Source organism: Psammomys obesus, unplaced genomic scaffold, assembly GCF_907164565.1.
Source record: "Psammomys obesus unplaced genomic scaffold, mPsaObe1.curated_primary_1811, whole genome shotgun sequence".
NCBI classification, from domain to species: domain Eukaryota; kingdom Metazoa; phylum Chordata; class Mammalia; order Rodentia; family Muridae; genus Psammomys; species Psammomys obesus.
The window spans coordinates 35870683-35886095 of NW_026585504.1; positions in this window are offsets into that span (position 1 = coordinate 35870683).

Sequence of the window (15413 nt, forward strand, 5' to 3'; positions counted from 1 at the left end):
AACATGTTCACATTATTGTTTAGGAAACTGGGTGGATTTCACGGCCTTTCAAATATTCCAGATTAAAAAATGATACTATTGCTTGAAAGGCAAAAAGTAAGTTAAATAAGTATATTACTTTAGAATTTTGATGCAAAATTTTGATGCCTCCAACATTACAGAAAACTTTCTGTTATTAGTACTTAAATTATATTTATTTATAAATTATTTTAAGGTACATTTTATGCTGGGAAAGGAAGAAATATTTTTATAAAACAATTTTCAAAATGAAAATATTTTTACTGATTTTAGTTATGTCAAATTCTTGAGGAACAAAGAAAATATAAAGATTTATATAATAGTTAATGTAAGATGTAATTATTAACAGCTTTTATGAACATGATGAAATGTCCCTCATGATGAAACATTTTTACAATTTATTCATTATATATCCAGATTGAAGGTCCTGCCCTCAACTCCTCCCATTACCACCCTACCTCCCACTTACCTCCTATCGGCTTCCCCTAGTCCACTGAAAGGGGGCGTTCTCTTCCTCTGCCATTTGCCCATACCTTGTTTAGTCTCATCAGGACTGCCTGGATCATCTTCCTCTGTGGCCTGGCAAGGCCTCATGGCTAGGGGAGGGTGATCAAAGAGCAGGCAACCCAGTTCATGACAGTGGCAGACCCCATCTCCTTACTCAGGAACCCACATTGAGACTGAGCTGCCAGGGAGCTAAATCTCCTCAGGGAGGCTTGATTGGTACACCTGTCTCTGCAGGACCCCCTGGGATCAGGGTTTTTGTCTTTTTTGGTCTCCTGGTGGGGCTCCTTTTCCCTCCAGGTCCTTCTATCCTACCCTTCCTCCATAAGGTTCCCTTCTCTCTGCACAAAGTTTGGGTATGAGTCTCAGCATCTGCTTTGATCCCCTGTTGGGGGGAGCCTTTGACAAAACCTTCTACAGTAAGGACCCATCCTGTTTCCTCTCTTCCACCGCATTTGTTGTCTATTCTCTGTGCCACTGTGAATGAGATTTAAGCATCCTCCCTAAGGTCCTCTTTGGTGTTTGGCTTTTTTAGATCCACACACGTTTATCCTATATAATTCCGTGAATATCCACTTATAAGTGAATGTATACCATGTGTATATTTCTGTTTCTGGGTTACCTCACTCAGGATGATATTTTCTAGTTCTATCCATTTACCTGCAAATTTGATGATTTTCTTGTTTTTAATAGCTGAGTCATTTTCAATTGTGTAAATGTGCCACAATTTTAGTATCCATTCCTCTGTTGAGGGACATCTGGGTTGTTTTAAGATTCTGGCTATTACAAATAAAGCTGCTTTGACCATAGTTGAACAAATGTCCTTCTTGAATGGTGGGGCATCTTTTGGGTTTATGCCCAGGAGTGGTATAGCTGATTCTTGAAGTAGTGCTAATCCCAATTTTCTAAGAAAGAGAGAGATTGATTTCCAAAGCAGTTATATAAGTTTGCACTCCCACCAGCAATGGAAGAATGTTCCCCTTTCTCCACATCCTTTCCAGCATGTGTTGTCATTTGAGTTTTTTATCTGAGCTATTCTGATAGGTGTATGATGAAATCTCTTCAACAAATGGTAACAGTCTAACTGGAGATCTACATGTTGGAAAATGCAAATAGACAATTAATAAACTTTCTTGAAAGTGAAAAGCTTCTGTAAAACACAAGACACTGTCAAGCAAACAAAATGACAACCTACAGACTGGGAAAAGATCTATGTAAATAGCCGACAGAGGGCTATTGCACAGAATATATAAACAATTCAAGAAATTAGACACCAACAAACCAAATAATCCAGTTTATAAATGGGTACAGAGCTAATCCGAAAATTCTGAACAGAAGAATATTGAATGGTGAAGAAACACTTAAATGCTCCTTAAGCATCGTGGACATGCAAAGCCATTTTTTTTCTTAATTTAATCATCTGAAGCAGAAAGACCCACTTTTCATCCATTTTGGAAGATCTGCCTTGAATCTAGGATATACCTTCAGCTGGCAGCGTATAATTGACTTGGAAAAAGAGAAGCTGATTTTCTTGCCAGTTTGATCACACTGTCAAATCCATTCCTTCAGTGACATTAGAGCTTACCTCTTCAGCTCCTGATTTACATAGAAGACAAACTGAGATATCCAGCCTCACAAACTGAACAACTACTGGATGCTTAGACCTTGCCTTGATTACTTTTTTGTTCCAGATGGACCACAGCTTTTATAACAAATAAGCTATAATAAATACATATATACATATATTATATGTATATAACATATAAAATATAAAACATAACGTATATATCATATAATGTATAATGTATAACATATAATATATAACATATAATATATAATATATAATATATATTAATTATGTCAGTTCTGTTCTTATAGAAGACTCAAAATATATATGTATTTATTAATATATAATGTATATTTATTACATGTATATTATATGTAATTTATAATATATACTATATGTGTATGCAATATATGTAATATGTGTATATATGTACTATATATAATATGTGTAATATGTACTATATATGTGTAATATATAATATACATACTATGTATATATTATATGTACATAAGAACTATGTATATATTATAAATAATATATTAAATTCAACATATATTTATTACATGTATATTATGTGTATTTATGTATTTATTACATACATACATATATGTATACAATATAAAATATACATATATATTAATTATGTCAGTTCTGTTCTTCTAGAAGTATCTGACCAATACAGATTTTGGTACCAAAAGTGGTTCTAGAGCAAGAGATATATGAAGAAGAATATTCTAGGTCTCTGGAATAGGCTTTTCAATTTGTCAACACCTACATTTAGTAAAGTCTTTTGGGGGCTCGGAGAGTACTGAAAGACTGTCGTATGAACAATCTTATAAATTTAATGGGACAAAAGCAACTTAATGGCCCACTTAAAAACCCTAGAAAAAGAAGAAGCAGACACACCAAAAAGGAGTAGACGGCTGGAAATAATCAAACTCAGGGCTGAAATCAATCAATTAGAAACAAAACAATTCAAAGAATCAATGAAACCAAGAGCTGATTCTTTGAGAAAATCAACAAGATTGACAAACCCTTAGCCAAGCTAACTAAAAGGCAGAGAAACACTACCCAAATCAACAAAATCAGAAATGAAAAGGGGGACATAACTACAGACACTGAGGAAATCCAAACAATCATTAGGACTTACTTCAAAAGTCTATATGCCACAAAATTTGAAAATCTAAATGAAATGGAAAATTTTCTTGATCGATTTGACTCACCAAAGCTGAATCAGGACCAGGTAAATCAATTAAATAGTCCTATATCCCCCAAAGAAATAGAAGCAGTCATCAAAAGTCTCCCATCCAAAAAAAGCCCGGGACCAGATAGCTTCAGTGCAGAATTCTACCAGACCTTCAAAGAAGAGCTAACTCCAATTCTCTTCAAACTATTTCACAAAATAGAAACAGAAGGAACATTACCAAACTCATTCTATGAAGCCACAATCACCTTGGTACCTAAACCTCACAAAGACTCAACAAAGAAAGAGAATTTCAGGCCAATCTCCCTTATGAACATTGATGTAAAAATACTTAACAAAATACTTGCAAAGCGGATCCAAGAACACATCAAAGATATTATCCACTATGACCAAGTAGGCTTCATCCCAGGTATGCAGGGGTGGTTCAATATACGGAAATCCATCAATGTGATCCACCATATTAACAAACTGAAAGAAAAAAACCACATGATAATCTCCCTAGATGCTGAAAAAGCATTTGACAAAATCCAACATGCATTCATGTTTAAAGTACTGGAGAGATCAGGGATACAAGGCACATATCTAAACATAGTGAAGGCGATATACAGCAAGCCTATAGCCAACATCAAACTGAACGGAGAGAAACTTAAAGCAATCCCACTGAAATCAGGGACAAGACAAGGCTGCCCACTGTCTCCATATCTCTTCAACATAGTGCTGGAAGTCTTTGCTAGAGCAATAAGATAGTCGAAGGAGATCAAGGGGATACAGATGGGAAAGGAAAAAGTCAAATTATCACTATTTGCAGATGATATGAAAGTATATATGAGTGACCCCAAAAACTCTACCAGGGAACTCCTACAGCTGATAAACACCTTCAGCAATGTCGCCGGATACAAAATTAACTCAAAAAAATCAGTAGCACTCCTGTATACAAAAGACAAAAGGGCTGAGAAAGAAATTAGAGAAACAACACCATTCACAATAGCCACAAATGACATAAAGTACCTTGGTGTAACCCTAACCAAGCAAGTCAAAGACTTGTATGAAAAAAATTTCAAGTCTCTGAAGAAAGAATTAGAGGAAGATATGAGAAGATGGAAAGATCTCCCATGCTCATGGCTTGGCAGGATTAACATAGTAAAAATGGCCATCTTACCAAAAGCAATCTACAGATTTAATGCAATTCCCATCAAATTGCCAACACAATTCTTTACAGACCTGGAAAGAAAAATTCTCAACTTCGTATGGAATAACAAGAAACTGAGAATTGCTAAAACAATCCTCTACAATAAAAGATCTTCTGGAGGTATCTCCATCCCTGATCTCAAGCTGTACTATAGAGCAACAGTTATAAAAACTGCATGGTACTGGCATAGAAACAGAATGGTGGATCAATGGAATCAAACAGAAGACCCAGAAATAAACCCACACACTTACGGACAACTGATTTTTGACAAAGATGCCAAAACCATACAATGGAAAAAAGATAGCATCTTCAACAAATGGTGCTGGTCCAACTGGATGTCTACATGTAGAAAAATGAAAATAGATCCATACTTATCACACTGCACAAAACTGAAGTCCAAGTGGATCAACGACCTCAACATAAAACCAGACACATTTAATCGGCTAGAAAAAAAAGTGGGGAATACCCTAGAACTCATTGGTACAGGAGAAAACTTCCTGAACAGAACACCAACAGCACAGGCTCTAAGAGCAACAATCAATAAATGGGACCTCATGAAATTGAAAAGCTTCTGTAAAGCAAAGGACACCGTCATCAAAACAAAGCGACTGCCTACAGATTGGGAAAGAATCATCACCAACCCTTTATCTGACAGAGGACTCATATCCAATATATATAAAGAACTAAACAAGCTAAAAAGCAACAAACCAAGTAATCCACTTAAAAAATGGGGAACAGAGCTAAAGAGAGAATTCTCTGTAGAGGAATATCGAATGGCAGAGAAGCACTTAAAGAAATGCTCAACCTCATTAGCCATTAGGGAAATGCAAATCAAAACAACCCTGAGATATCACCTTACACCCATCAGAATGGCCAAGATGAAAAACTCAAGGGACAACACATGCTGGAGAGGTTGTGGAGAAAGGGGAACCCATCTCCACTGCTGGTGGGAATGTAAACTTGTACAACCACTCTGGAAATCAATCTGGCGCTTTCTCAGACAACTAGGAATAACGCTTCCTCAAGATCCAGCCATACCACTCCTAGGCATATACCCAAAAGAGGAGCAAGTACACAAAAAGGACATTTGCTCAACCATATTTGTAGCAGCTTTATTTGTAATAGCCAGAAGCTGGAAACTACCCAGATGCCCCTCAACTGAAGAATGGATGCAGAAACTGTGGTACATCTATACAATGGAGTATTACTCAGCAATGAAAAATAAGGAAATCATGAAATTTGCAGGTAAATGGTGGGACTTGAAAAGGATCATCCTGAGTGAGTTGTCCCAGAAGCAAAAAGACACACACGGTATATACTCACTCATATAAACATACAATATAGAATAAACCCCCTAAAATCTGTACATCTAAACAAACTAAGCAAAAGAGAGGACCCTAACTAAAATGTTCAATCCCCATCCTGAAAGGCAAAGAGGATGGACATCAGAAGAAAAATAAAATAGGAAATAACCTCGGAACCTGCCACAGAGGGCCTCTGAAAGCTTCTGCAGTATAGACTGTCAAAGCAGATGCTGAGCCTGATGGCCACCTGATGGGCAGAATGAATGGAATTTTATGTAAGAAGTGGGAAATAGTAAGAGCTGGAGGGGACAGGAACTCCACAAGGAGAGCAACAGAACAAGATAATGTGAACACATGGAACTTCCCAGAAAACCATACTCCAACCAAGGACTATTCGTGGAGATGACCTGGAACCCCTGCACAGGTGTAGCCCATGGCAGTTCAGTGTCCAAGTGGTTTACATAGTAATGGGAAGAGGGACTGCCTCTGACATAATCTGATTAGCCTGCTCGTTGATCACTTCCCCCTGAGGGGGGAGCAGCTTTACCAGGCCACAGTAGAGGACAATGCAGCCACTTTTGATGAGAACTGATAGACTAAGATCAGAAAGAAGAGGAGAACCTCCCCTATCATTGGACTTGGGGAGGGGCATGCATGCAGAAAGGGGAGGGAGGGTGGGATCGGCAGGGGAGGAGGGAGGGGCTTATGGGGGGATACAAAATGAATAAAGTGTAATTAATAAAAAATTAAAAAAAAAAGAATTTAATTATCATTGTGCATCAATTATGACTTTTTTTTGCTTTGTATATAAAACTTTTCAAAATTTGTGAGTAAAAATGAAAAAATTATGGTGCTGGTCACTTGCTCCAAGCAGCTCTGAATAAACCATCAAAGGAAAAGAACAATCTTTGTGATAAAAGTAACAAACTTTTACTGTCTCAAAATAAGGTGAAGGACAACAGTGAACTCAGTGCTAAAAAATGACTGCCTGTGTTAAAATTTCTCGTTCTGTTGCTCTCCTTGTGGAGTTCCTGTCCTCTCCAGATCTTACTATTTCCCACTTCTTACAGAAGTTTCCATCCACATTGCCCAACAGTTGGCCATCAGGCTCAGCATCTGCTTTGATAGTCTGTAGGGCAGAGCCTTTCAGAGGCCTTCCATGATCCAACCAAGTACCATGCATGGAGATAACCTAGAACCCCTGCACAGATGTAGCCCATGACAGTTCAGTTTCCAAGTGGGTTACATAGTAATGGGAAGAGGGACTGTCTCTGACATAATCTGATTGGCCTGTTCTTTGATCACCTCTCCCTGAAGGGGCAGCAGCCTTACCAGGCTACAAAAGATGACAATGCAGACACACCTGATGAGATCTGATAGACTAAGATCAGAAGGAAGGAGAGGAGGACCTCCCCTATCAGTGGACTTGGGAAAGGACATGCATGAAGAAAGGGTGAGAGGGTGGGATCGGGAGGGGAAGAGGGAGGGGCTTATAGGGGGAACAAAGTGAGTAAAGTGTAATTAGTAAAAAGAAAAAGAAAAAAGAAAATAATGACTGCCTGAAGAAGTGCACATTTTAAAGCGGTAGTTTTCAACCTTTCTAATGCTGTAACCCTTTAATAGAGTTCCTAGTGTTTTGTTGACTCCAACCATAAATTTATTTTATTGCTGCTTTATAACTGTAATTTTGCTGCTGTTATGAATTGCAATGTAAATATCTGATATGCAGGGTATCTTATATGGGAGCAGTCAAAGGGTCACAAACCACAGGTTGAGAATCACTGGTCTAAAAGTTTCTAAGTTTGCCCTGGAAAAGAATCTCTCTTGACCAGCTACAGAGATCAAGTTTGGAAAAAATCAAACCAAAGCTTTCATTACAAGGTTGTCTAATTACAGCAAAAAAATTATGTACCAGCCTTAGAGAGTATTGGTGGTTAAAATAATTTATGGAAAAAAAATCCTATAACTTAAGATGGAGCAATGCGGGAACATTGGAGTTCCACTTCCGTTTAGTTTGATGAATAAAATACAATGAGTTTAAATGCCCTAAAGTAGCAAGGGTCAGGTGCAAGCAATGAAACTGCAAAGGCAAAGTGGGTTTTTATAAAATAATGAAATAATGAGAAAAACAGACAAAGCAATGTCTGTGATGGTCCAACTTATGAAGGACAGCACAGGCCAATAATTTTTATGGTGGCATAATGTATGAACTTCTGGTACTGGCTAATCACTAATAATATTTCAGGCATGAATAAGTAAAAAGCCTGCTACCTCATGTGGTATGTGCTATAATCAAGTGACTCACTCTGAGCAGTGGGCAGGCATGATCTAGAAGTGAACAGCTGCAGCATTACTACCCCTTGTGAAGGCCAATCCTGAAAGATACCAGCTAAGAGAAATCTACACAATGGGTAGAACTTTGGTACTGGTACCGTTTTTTCTTACCATTTTGAAGCAACTGGCCTGATAGAAAGATCTAGTGAACTTTTAAAGACACAGTGACCATGTCTTTATTTGGCAGTAGCCAGAGGGCTGGAACATTGTTCTCCAGAAAGCTGTATATGCTCTGAATCACCTTTCAATATATGGTATAGTTTCCCCCTAAGCCGGAATCCTTGGGTCCAGGAATCAGTGGATGGAAAAGGTAATAGTTCCATTCACTATCAATGCTAGTAATCCACTAAGAAATTTCTTTCTTCCTGTTCCAGTGGCCTTAAGTTCTGATGGCTTTATAATTTTGATTAGACTTTGGATACTGCTCCAACCAGGAGCTCAAACAAACCTTCCATTAAAATAGAAGCTCAGAGTTCTCCTGTGCCACTTTTGGTTTGTGATGCCCTTAAACCTGCAGGATAAGAACGAATTAACAGTGTTAATAAGGATGAATGATCAGGATTACAAAGGGGAAATTGTATTGCTTCTTTACAATGGAAGTAGGAAAGATTACTTCAGAAGCGTAAGAGATTCCTTAAGGCATCTCTTTGTATAACCATGTCCTGTGATTAAATCAACGAGAAACTTCAACAGTTTAATCCATGCAGGATTACAAAGGGCACAGCTACTTCAGCAATGAAAATATGAATCACCCCTCCAGGAAAATAACCAAAACCTGCTGAGGTGGTAGCTAAGGGTAGAGAAAATACAAAATTGGTGAGAGAGGAAAGTAATCATAAATACCAGAAAAAGCCATGTGACATGCTGCAAACACAGAGATTGTAACTGATATGAGGAGTTTTGTTATATTTTCTTAGGAAAGTTACATATGGTCTTGGTTGTCAAACTGACTATATCTGAGGTTTACTAAAGTAGTTAACCAAATAGTTGATTATTCCTATGATATCATTTACTTAACTGCATCATATGAACTGAGAAGAGTCACTTTTAATACATATCTTTTGAGGTGTAACCTCAAAACCTTTAGTTTTGGTCGCACCATCTGTTGGAAGAAAGAAGCCTGCTCCCTGCCTGACGAGAAATATGTTCCTTCACTGGTACTGCAGTCCACTTTTTTGAGTTTTTTCTGTATACTGAAGACTATCTGAGAAATTCAGCCTCATGAAGTGAACAACTACTAGATTGTTGTACCTTCTATTGGTAATACAATCATTGATGAACTAGCTAGAACACGGCTTGTATGCATTCAAATAAACTTCTTTTTTATATTTAATGTACAGATGACGGACAACAATGTGTATATATATATATATATATATATATATATATATATATATATATATACATTCTTTCTGTTCTGTTCCTCTTTAAAACCCTGACTAGTAAAGCAAAATTACTCTGTGTTCTCTGCTTCAGATACTGCCTGCAGGTTCTTGCTTTATGTTCCTGACATGATTTCCTTCAATGATAAATTGTGACCTGGAAAGAAAATATGAAATAAAGCCCTTTTCTCCCCTAGTTGCTTTTTGTCATATTGTTTATTAATCTCAACTGACATGCCATAAGAATCTTCACACAACAGCAGTTTTACTAAGCCATATTTCCCTTAATAAGCTACAATAATCATATGCTTTCATGTGTAATGACTAACGTTCATTGATTCCAGTTTAGATTTACTTGGCTTTTTCCTTTTCATTTAAGCTAACATTTTTAATATTATGAATGTTTTTTTCTGCTAAAAGAAAATTCTTTACATGAATCTTTTCATACTTGTCTGATCTTTCCAATATAATCAATTTGCAAGTAGAATTGCTTCAACAAATCATCCAGAAGAAATTTTTTCTTTGATGTTTTTTATTATACTCTGCAAGACAATCCCTATGTTTGGTCAGCCTTTTTGTCAGAGCATGCTGCTAGCCATTTCTAGTTTAATGATTATTTTAGAGGTGAAATATCATATCTTAGCATTAATTAATATGATCATAATTTGTGTTTTGAAACATACTAAATATTGTTGATTTTCAGCTTTGCTTATGAAGTGTCCCTGTAAATTTTACTCATCTTGTTAAAATGTATAAATACTTCCTTAAGTCACTGTACAGATATTTGAAACTGTGTACAGTACAGAAAACTTTGTTTCTCTGTGTGTATATATATATATTGCATATATTTCCTTTTAATAATACACATGTATGACACAATTAAATTTACAAATTACATTCAGTGGTTAATATTAAAGAAAATTAATATACATATATACACATACTATTCAATTTTATTTAAATTTACTGAATTTTTGTTTCTGGGATTGAGTGGATAAAGCTTTTAGAGCATAAGAGACTGTAGGAAAATCAACCCCTATGAAGGATAACTCCATATGAGTGTGTGTAGCAGTTTTCTTCAATTCTCTTTAAAAAAGACCTTCTTAGTCTCCTAGTAGAAGGTAAAAAAACAATTTTCTTTTCTATAATTGCTTGCAAACTTACTTTCTCTAACTTCTTGTGTTTTAAATTTATAATGTACTCCTTCTTATACAGCCAGGATATAAAGTGAATAAACTGCAATAATTAATGCTTATAAAGAAAAAAAATAAAGTAAAAATATGCAAATTTTTCATATTTATAATTCTAAAAATATTATGCGCAATTCAGGGTAAATTGTTCAAATACTTCTCAATGTACCAAAGCACTCTTTATTTACCTTTTTGAGAAATAAGCAACTGTATTTTACCACTGATGTTTATGATTGCTTTAACCTCAGCATGACCCATTTCATGGACTAAAGGCACAGAAATTGGTACTGGTTATAAGAAGATGCTATAGAAAAAGTATATGACAAGAAGTATATGACAATATTTTAAGAAGCAGAAAAAAGTCTACATAAATAATTTTTAGAAACCAGAATGATGTCAATATAGGTATTCTAGTGGCAAAACAGTAACTCTTTGACTTACAATACAAAAGGATGTTATCAATAATGTTAATCCTGAAATAGAGGGCATGTACCGATTGCCGCTGTCTCTAGCGTGCAATGAAATGAACTCAAAAAAGAACAATTTGATTTATAGATAGAATGGAAGGCAAAGAAAGAAAATTCACACATTGAGGAACTTTAGAGACTTGGAAGAATAGATCCATCCCAAGAGATTAAGGAAAAATAAGAAGAATGTTGAAAGAAAAAAAACAACTTGAGAAAAATACAATTTGGTATAAGAACTTTTATATTCTCATTGCTAATGTCTGAATGGTTTACTTGTCACTGGACAAACTGGCTCTAGAAAAAGGTGGCTAATACTGGACATTTCACACAGTCAAGAAAATATGTAATTGTGTTGAGAGTGCTAAATTACCAGAGCAGTATTAAGTTGATGTATGTTTCCTAAGTGGTTATTTTCCTTATTCTATGAGACAAAGCTCCATTGTAGTTTGTATGATGAGTGTGTGTGTGTGTGTGTGTGTGTGTGTGTGTGTGTGCGCGCGCGCATAAGTGAGGGTGTGTCATAAGTCTGTGTGTGTCATATACAGAGTTTGACATCGGGTGTTTTCTCTTTCATTATGCGCTTCAGTTTCTGAAATGGTCTCTCAGGGAAACTGGAGCTAGCTGTTTTAGCCAGAGTATCTGTCCAGCAAGTCCACAGCATGAATACAGACCATCAAGCTGTCCTCTGCTTCTCCGTGGCACTGGAGGTCATCAAACACTTTACTCTCTAAGCCATCTCCCAGGCATCCATGCTAAAACGACTTTGTATTCTAAGAGTTCTTCGTTTTTGTTTTTTTCGGTTTTTTTTGTCTGTTTCTCTGTTTGTTTGTTTGTTTGTTTGTTTCTCACCAGTATGGTTTTAATAGAAAACGGAAGAGAACCCTCATCTCGCATGCAATTATATTTGTGCTTGAACCTTTATCATTCCTCTTTAGAGCATGGAACAAAATTACCCTTCACTTTTGATTTTAATTATTATAAAATCTGTTACTATTTTCTTACTTTTTGGCGATTTTACTTGACCTATGTTGTTAAAAATGTAAAATTAAGATGATAAGTAGATAGGTAATTATAGCTAGATAAATACGTGATAGATAACTGACAGATCAACAACAAAGCTTGTACATTTTATTTGTAATTTAATAAAACAATCTTTGTTACTATGGTGATAATTGCATATAAATCTAATTTGATATAATACTGATATCAACACAAGGATCATAATGAATAGATTGATATAAATTGGCAGTGAAACTATAAGACTCTGATTGAATTATGGCATAACATAATAACCACTATCAGAAAAAGACACTTCAAGCCACTATAAAATTAAATGCAGTTTTCTCTCACCAAAAGAAGTAGCAAGAAATCAGCAGGTAAAGGAGTTTAAAGGAAGGATACAGGTGAAGTAATACAGAAAATTATATCTTTCCCTTGAGTGTTGAATCCTTACTGAAAACAATGGTTAATGTTTCACAATACTGAAACTATACTGCTACCTTATAAATGTTTGTGCTTTAAGTTGAATACTCATTCTGAATCGGAAGGATATGCTCCACCACTAAACTCAGGATAAAGACGCTTGAAATTTAAGTAGTGATGAAAGAAGGAATCAAATACTTGTCAACATTTTCTTAAAATTTTGCTTTCAGGATTTATAACACATTTTAAATGTGTTTCATTTTGACGTTAAGTTTGTATGTATTTATTTATTCAATGATTTGTATGTGTGTGTTTGTGTGAGTGAGTGAAGACATAGAGAGGAAGGAACATTGGGAAGGAGAGAGAGATTGTGTGCTAAAGCTATAGTGTTTGTGGGGGGTGTAAAATTTAGTTGAAGGTTCTATCCTTCAATTGCAGCAAATGCTGAACCATCTCACCAACTCTCTACCCAAATTCTGACATTTTACTTGTATTTCACTATGAAATAAACAATAATTTTCTGTTTCCAAAGGTATCGGTTGTGAATACAAATACAACTCTATTATTAATGAATAAAATTATGCCTGTAGAATTGACAGAATTGGCACACTGTCATTCAATAGGACAAGCATTCTCTAAAAGCCAGTTATGAACTTCATATACAGTAAAACAACATCTTGATAATTCACAATATAATATATAGTAGACATTATAAAGAGCTGAATATTGCTAGTGGCATGCACTGTGTCAGAATATAGATTTATTATCAGTCAAAAGAATACATAAAATTTGTATATAAGATATTTCTAGCATCTTCAGAAAATGACAAATGAGTAAAATATAGTCAGCATGTTCAGTCCTTTGAACATTTCCAACTTAGTATCCAAGATAAATGTTAAATAAGGACTTTAAAGAAGCATTCTTCCTGACAAATGGGAGTGAACATCATGGTGATAGTGTTGGACAGTTAACCAGAAAACTGAGCAGGAGGAACTGAGCATAAGTGGTAGATTCATCAGTTGAGTAGAATGGCAAAAGCAGATTTTATTTATACTTGTCTTCACTGAACTTTAGGTTCTATAAACTTTAGCATACACAAATTCAATCCTTTATAACCTTGGACAATACAAAGAAATTTTATAAATGGTGTGACAGTGGTTTCTTTCAATGCATATGCTAGTCTGCCTGTGGTCCATGTACTCAGGATCTATAAACAAAGGAAAACATTTAAACTCCTGCCTATTAGCTTGTTTTGTGTTCAGTTAATGTTGGATATAGTTATCTAAAATAAAGTATAGGGATTATGAACCATTTCACCAAGGTTTTAGTATATACTCTTTACAATTTTTTTTTTACCAAAGCTAGATGACCTCATGACTAAATATATTTTAATTACAGTATCTGTCTATTTATTATAGACTTTGTATGTCAGCATGGGTGTGTGTGAGTGTGTACCACACATGCTCCAGCACACATATAGTGGTCAAAAGACAGTTGGCTCTCACATTCTATTGTGTGGGTTCCAGGAATTTAACTCAGACTTTGTCAGACTTTGTAGTAAACATCTTTGCTGGGAACCATCTCTTGTCTGTAGCTTACAGTTTTAAAATAATGTTAAGTGTGAACTCTGAGTCTATGGCTCCTTTGTAACTTAGTTTTCTTTTTTCTTTTTCTTTCCATTTTTTTTATTTTAATTTTTATTAATTACACTTTATTCACTTTGTATCTCCCCTGTGGTCCCCTTCCCTCCTCCCCTTCTAATTCCACCCTCCCTCCCCTTTCTCCACACATGTCCCTCCCCAAGTCCACTTCTTCCTCTCCTTCCTTCTGATCCTAGTTTATCAGGTCTCATCAGGAGTAGCTGCAGTGTCTTCCTCTGTGGACTGGTAAGGTTGCCCTGCCCCCTCAGGGGAGGTGATCAAAGAGATTTTTCTTGAGAACAAATTATATGCTCTGAGTAATGCCTCAGAGGACATAAAGGAGAGTGTATGCATGAATGGCCAAGTTTATATCATTTGAAGGCATAAGTGTGGTCACAGATAGTAAATAAATAAACAGATGTTATGATTTTACAGAAATGAGGACACTTGCTAATAGTGACAGACATCTCACTATGTAAAGGCTTCAGAGTATGTTTGAGTACATCAGCCAAGTTCCTGAGCAGCCTCCGGATTCATCTGTGAGTAACCACGCTGACATACTAAGTCCCATAATCTCATCCAAATGAAGTGACTCAACAAAGAGAACCAATGTAGTTTCCCTTCGCTGCTATTCTATTATAATTCTCCACACACAGGGTCATGACTGCAACTCACTGTCTGCCGGAAATATTTCACACTGCAGAGTAAACAATAAAATTATGACTGAGGGACAGAACTACTCTACTCTCAAGGTACATTGTATCTCCCCATTAATTTTATTCTTTTTATTATCTCTCCCTGACACTTCCCAGGGATCACAGAAAAATAATGCTTTCAACAATGAGGTGAAACAATGAAAAGACACAATGTTTTAAAAACCACAGAAAGAAACACTAACTTTTCAAGATCCTTCAAGCCTCTGCAGTTCAATTTAAAAAGAACAATTCTTTTAAGTCTTTTTTTTTAAAACTTTTATTAATTACACTTTATTCATTTTGTATCCCCCCATAAGCCCCTCCCTCCTCCCCTCCCGGTCCCACCCTCCCCCCCCCTTTCTGCATGCATGCCCCTCCCCAAGTCCACTGATAGGGAAGGTCCTCCTCTCCTTCTTTCTGATCTTAGTCTATCAGTTCTCATCAGAAGTGGCTGCATTGTCAGGGTTCTAGGTTATCTCCACGGATAGTCCTTGGTT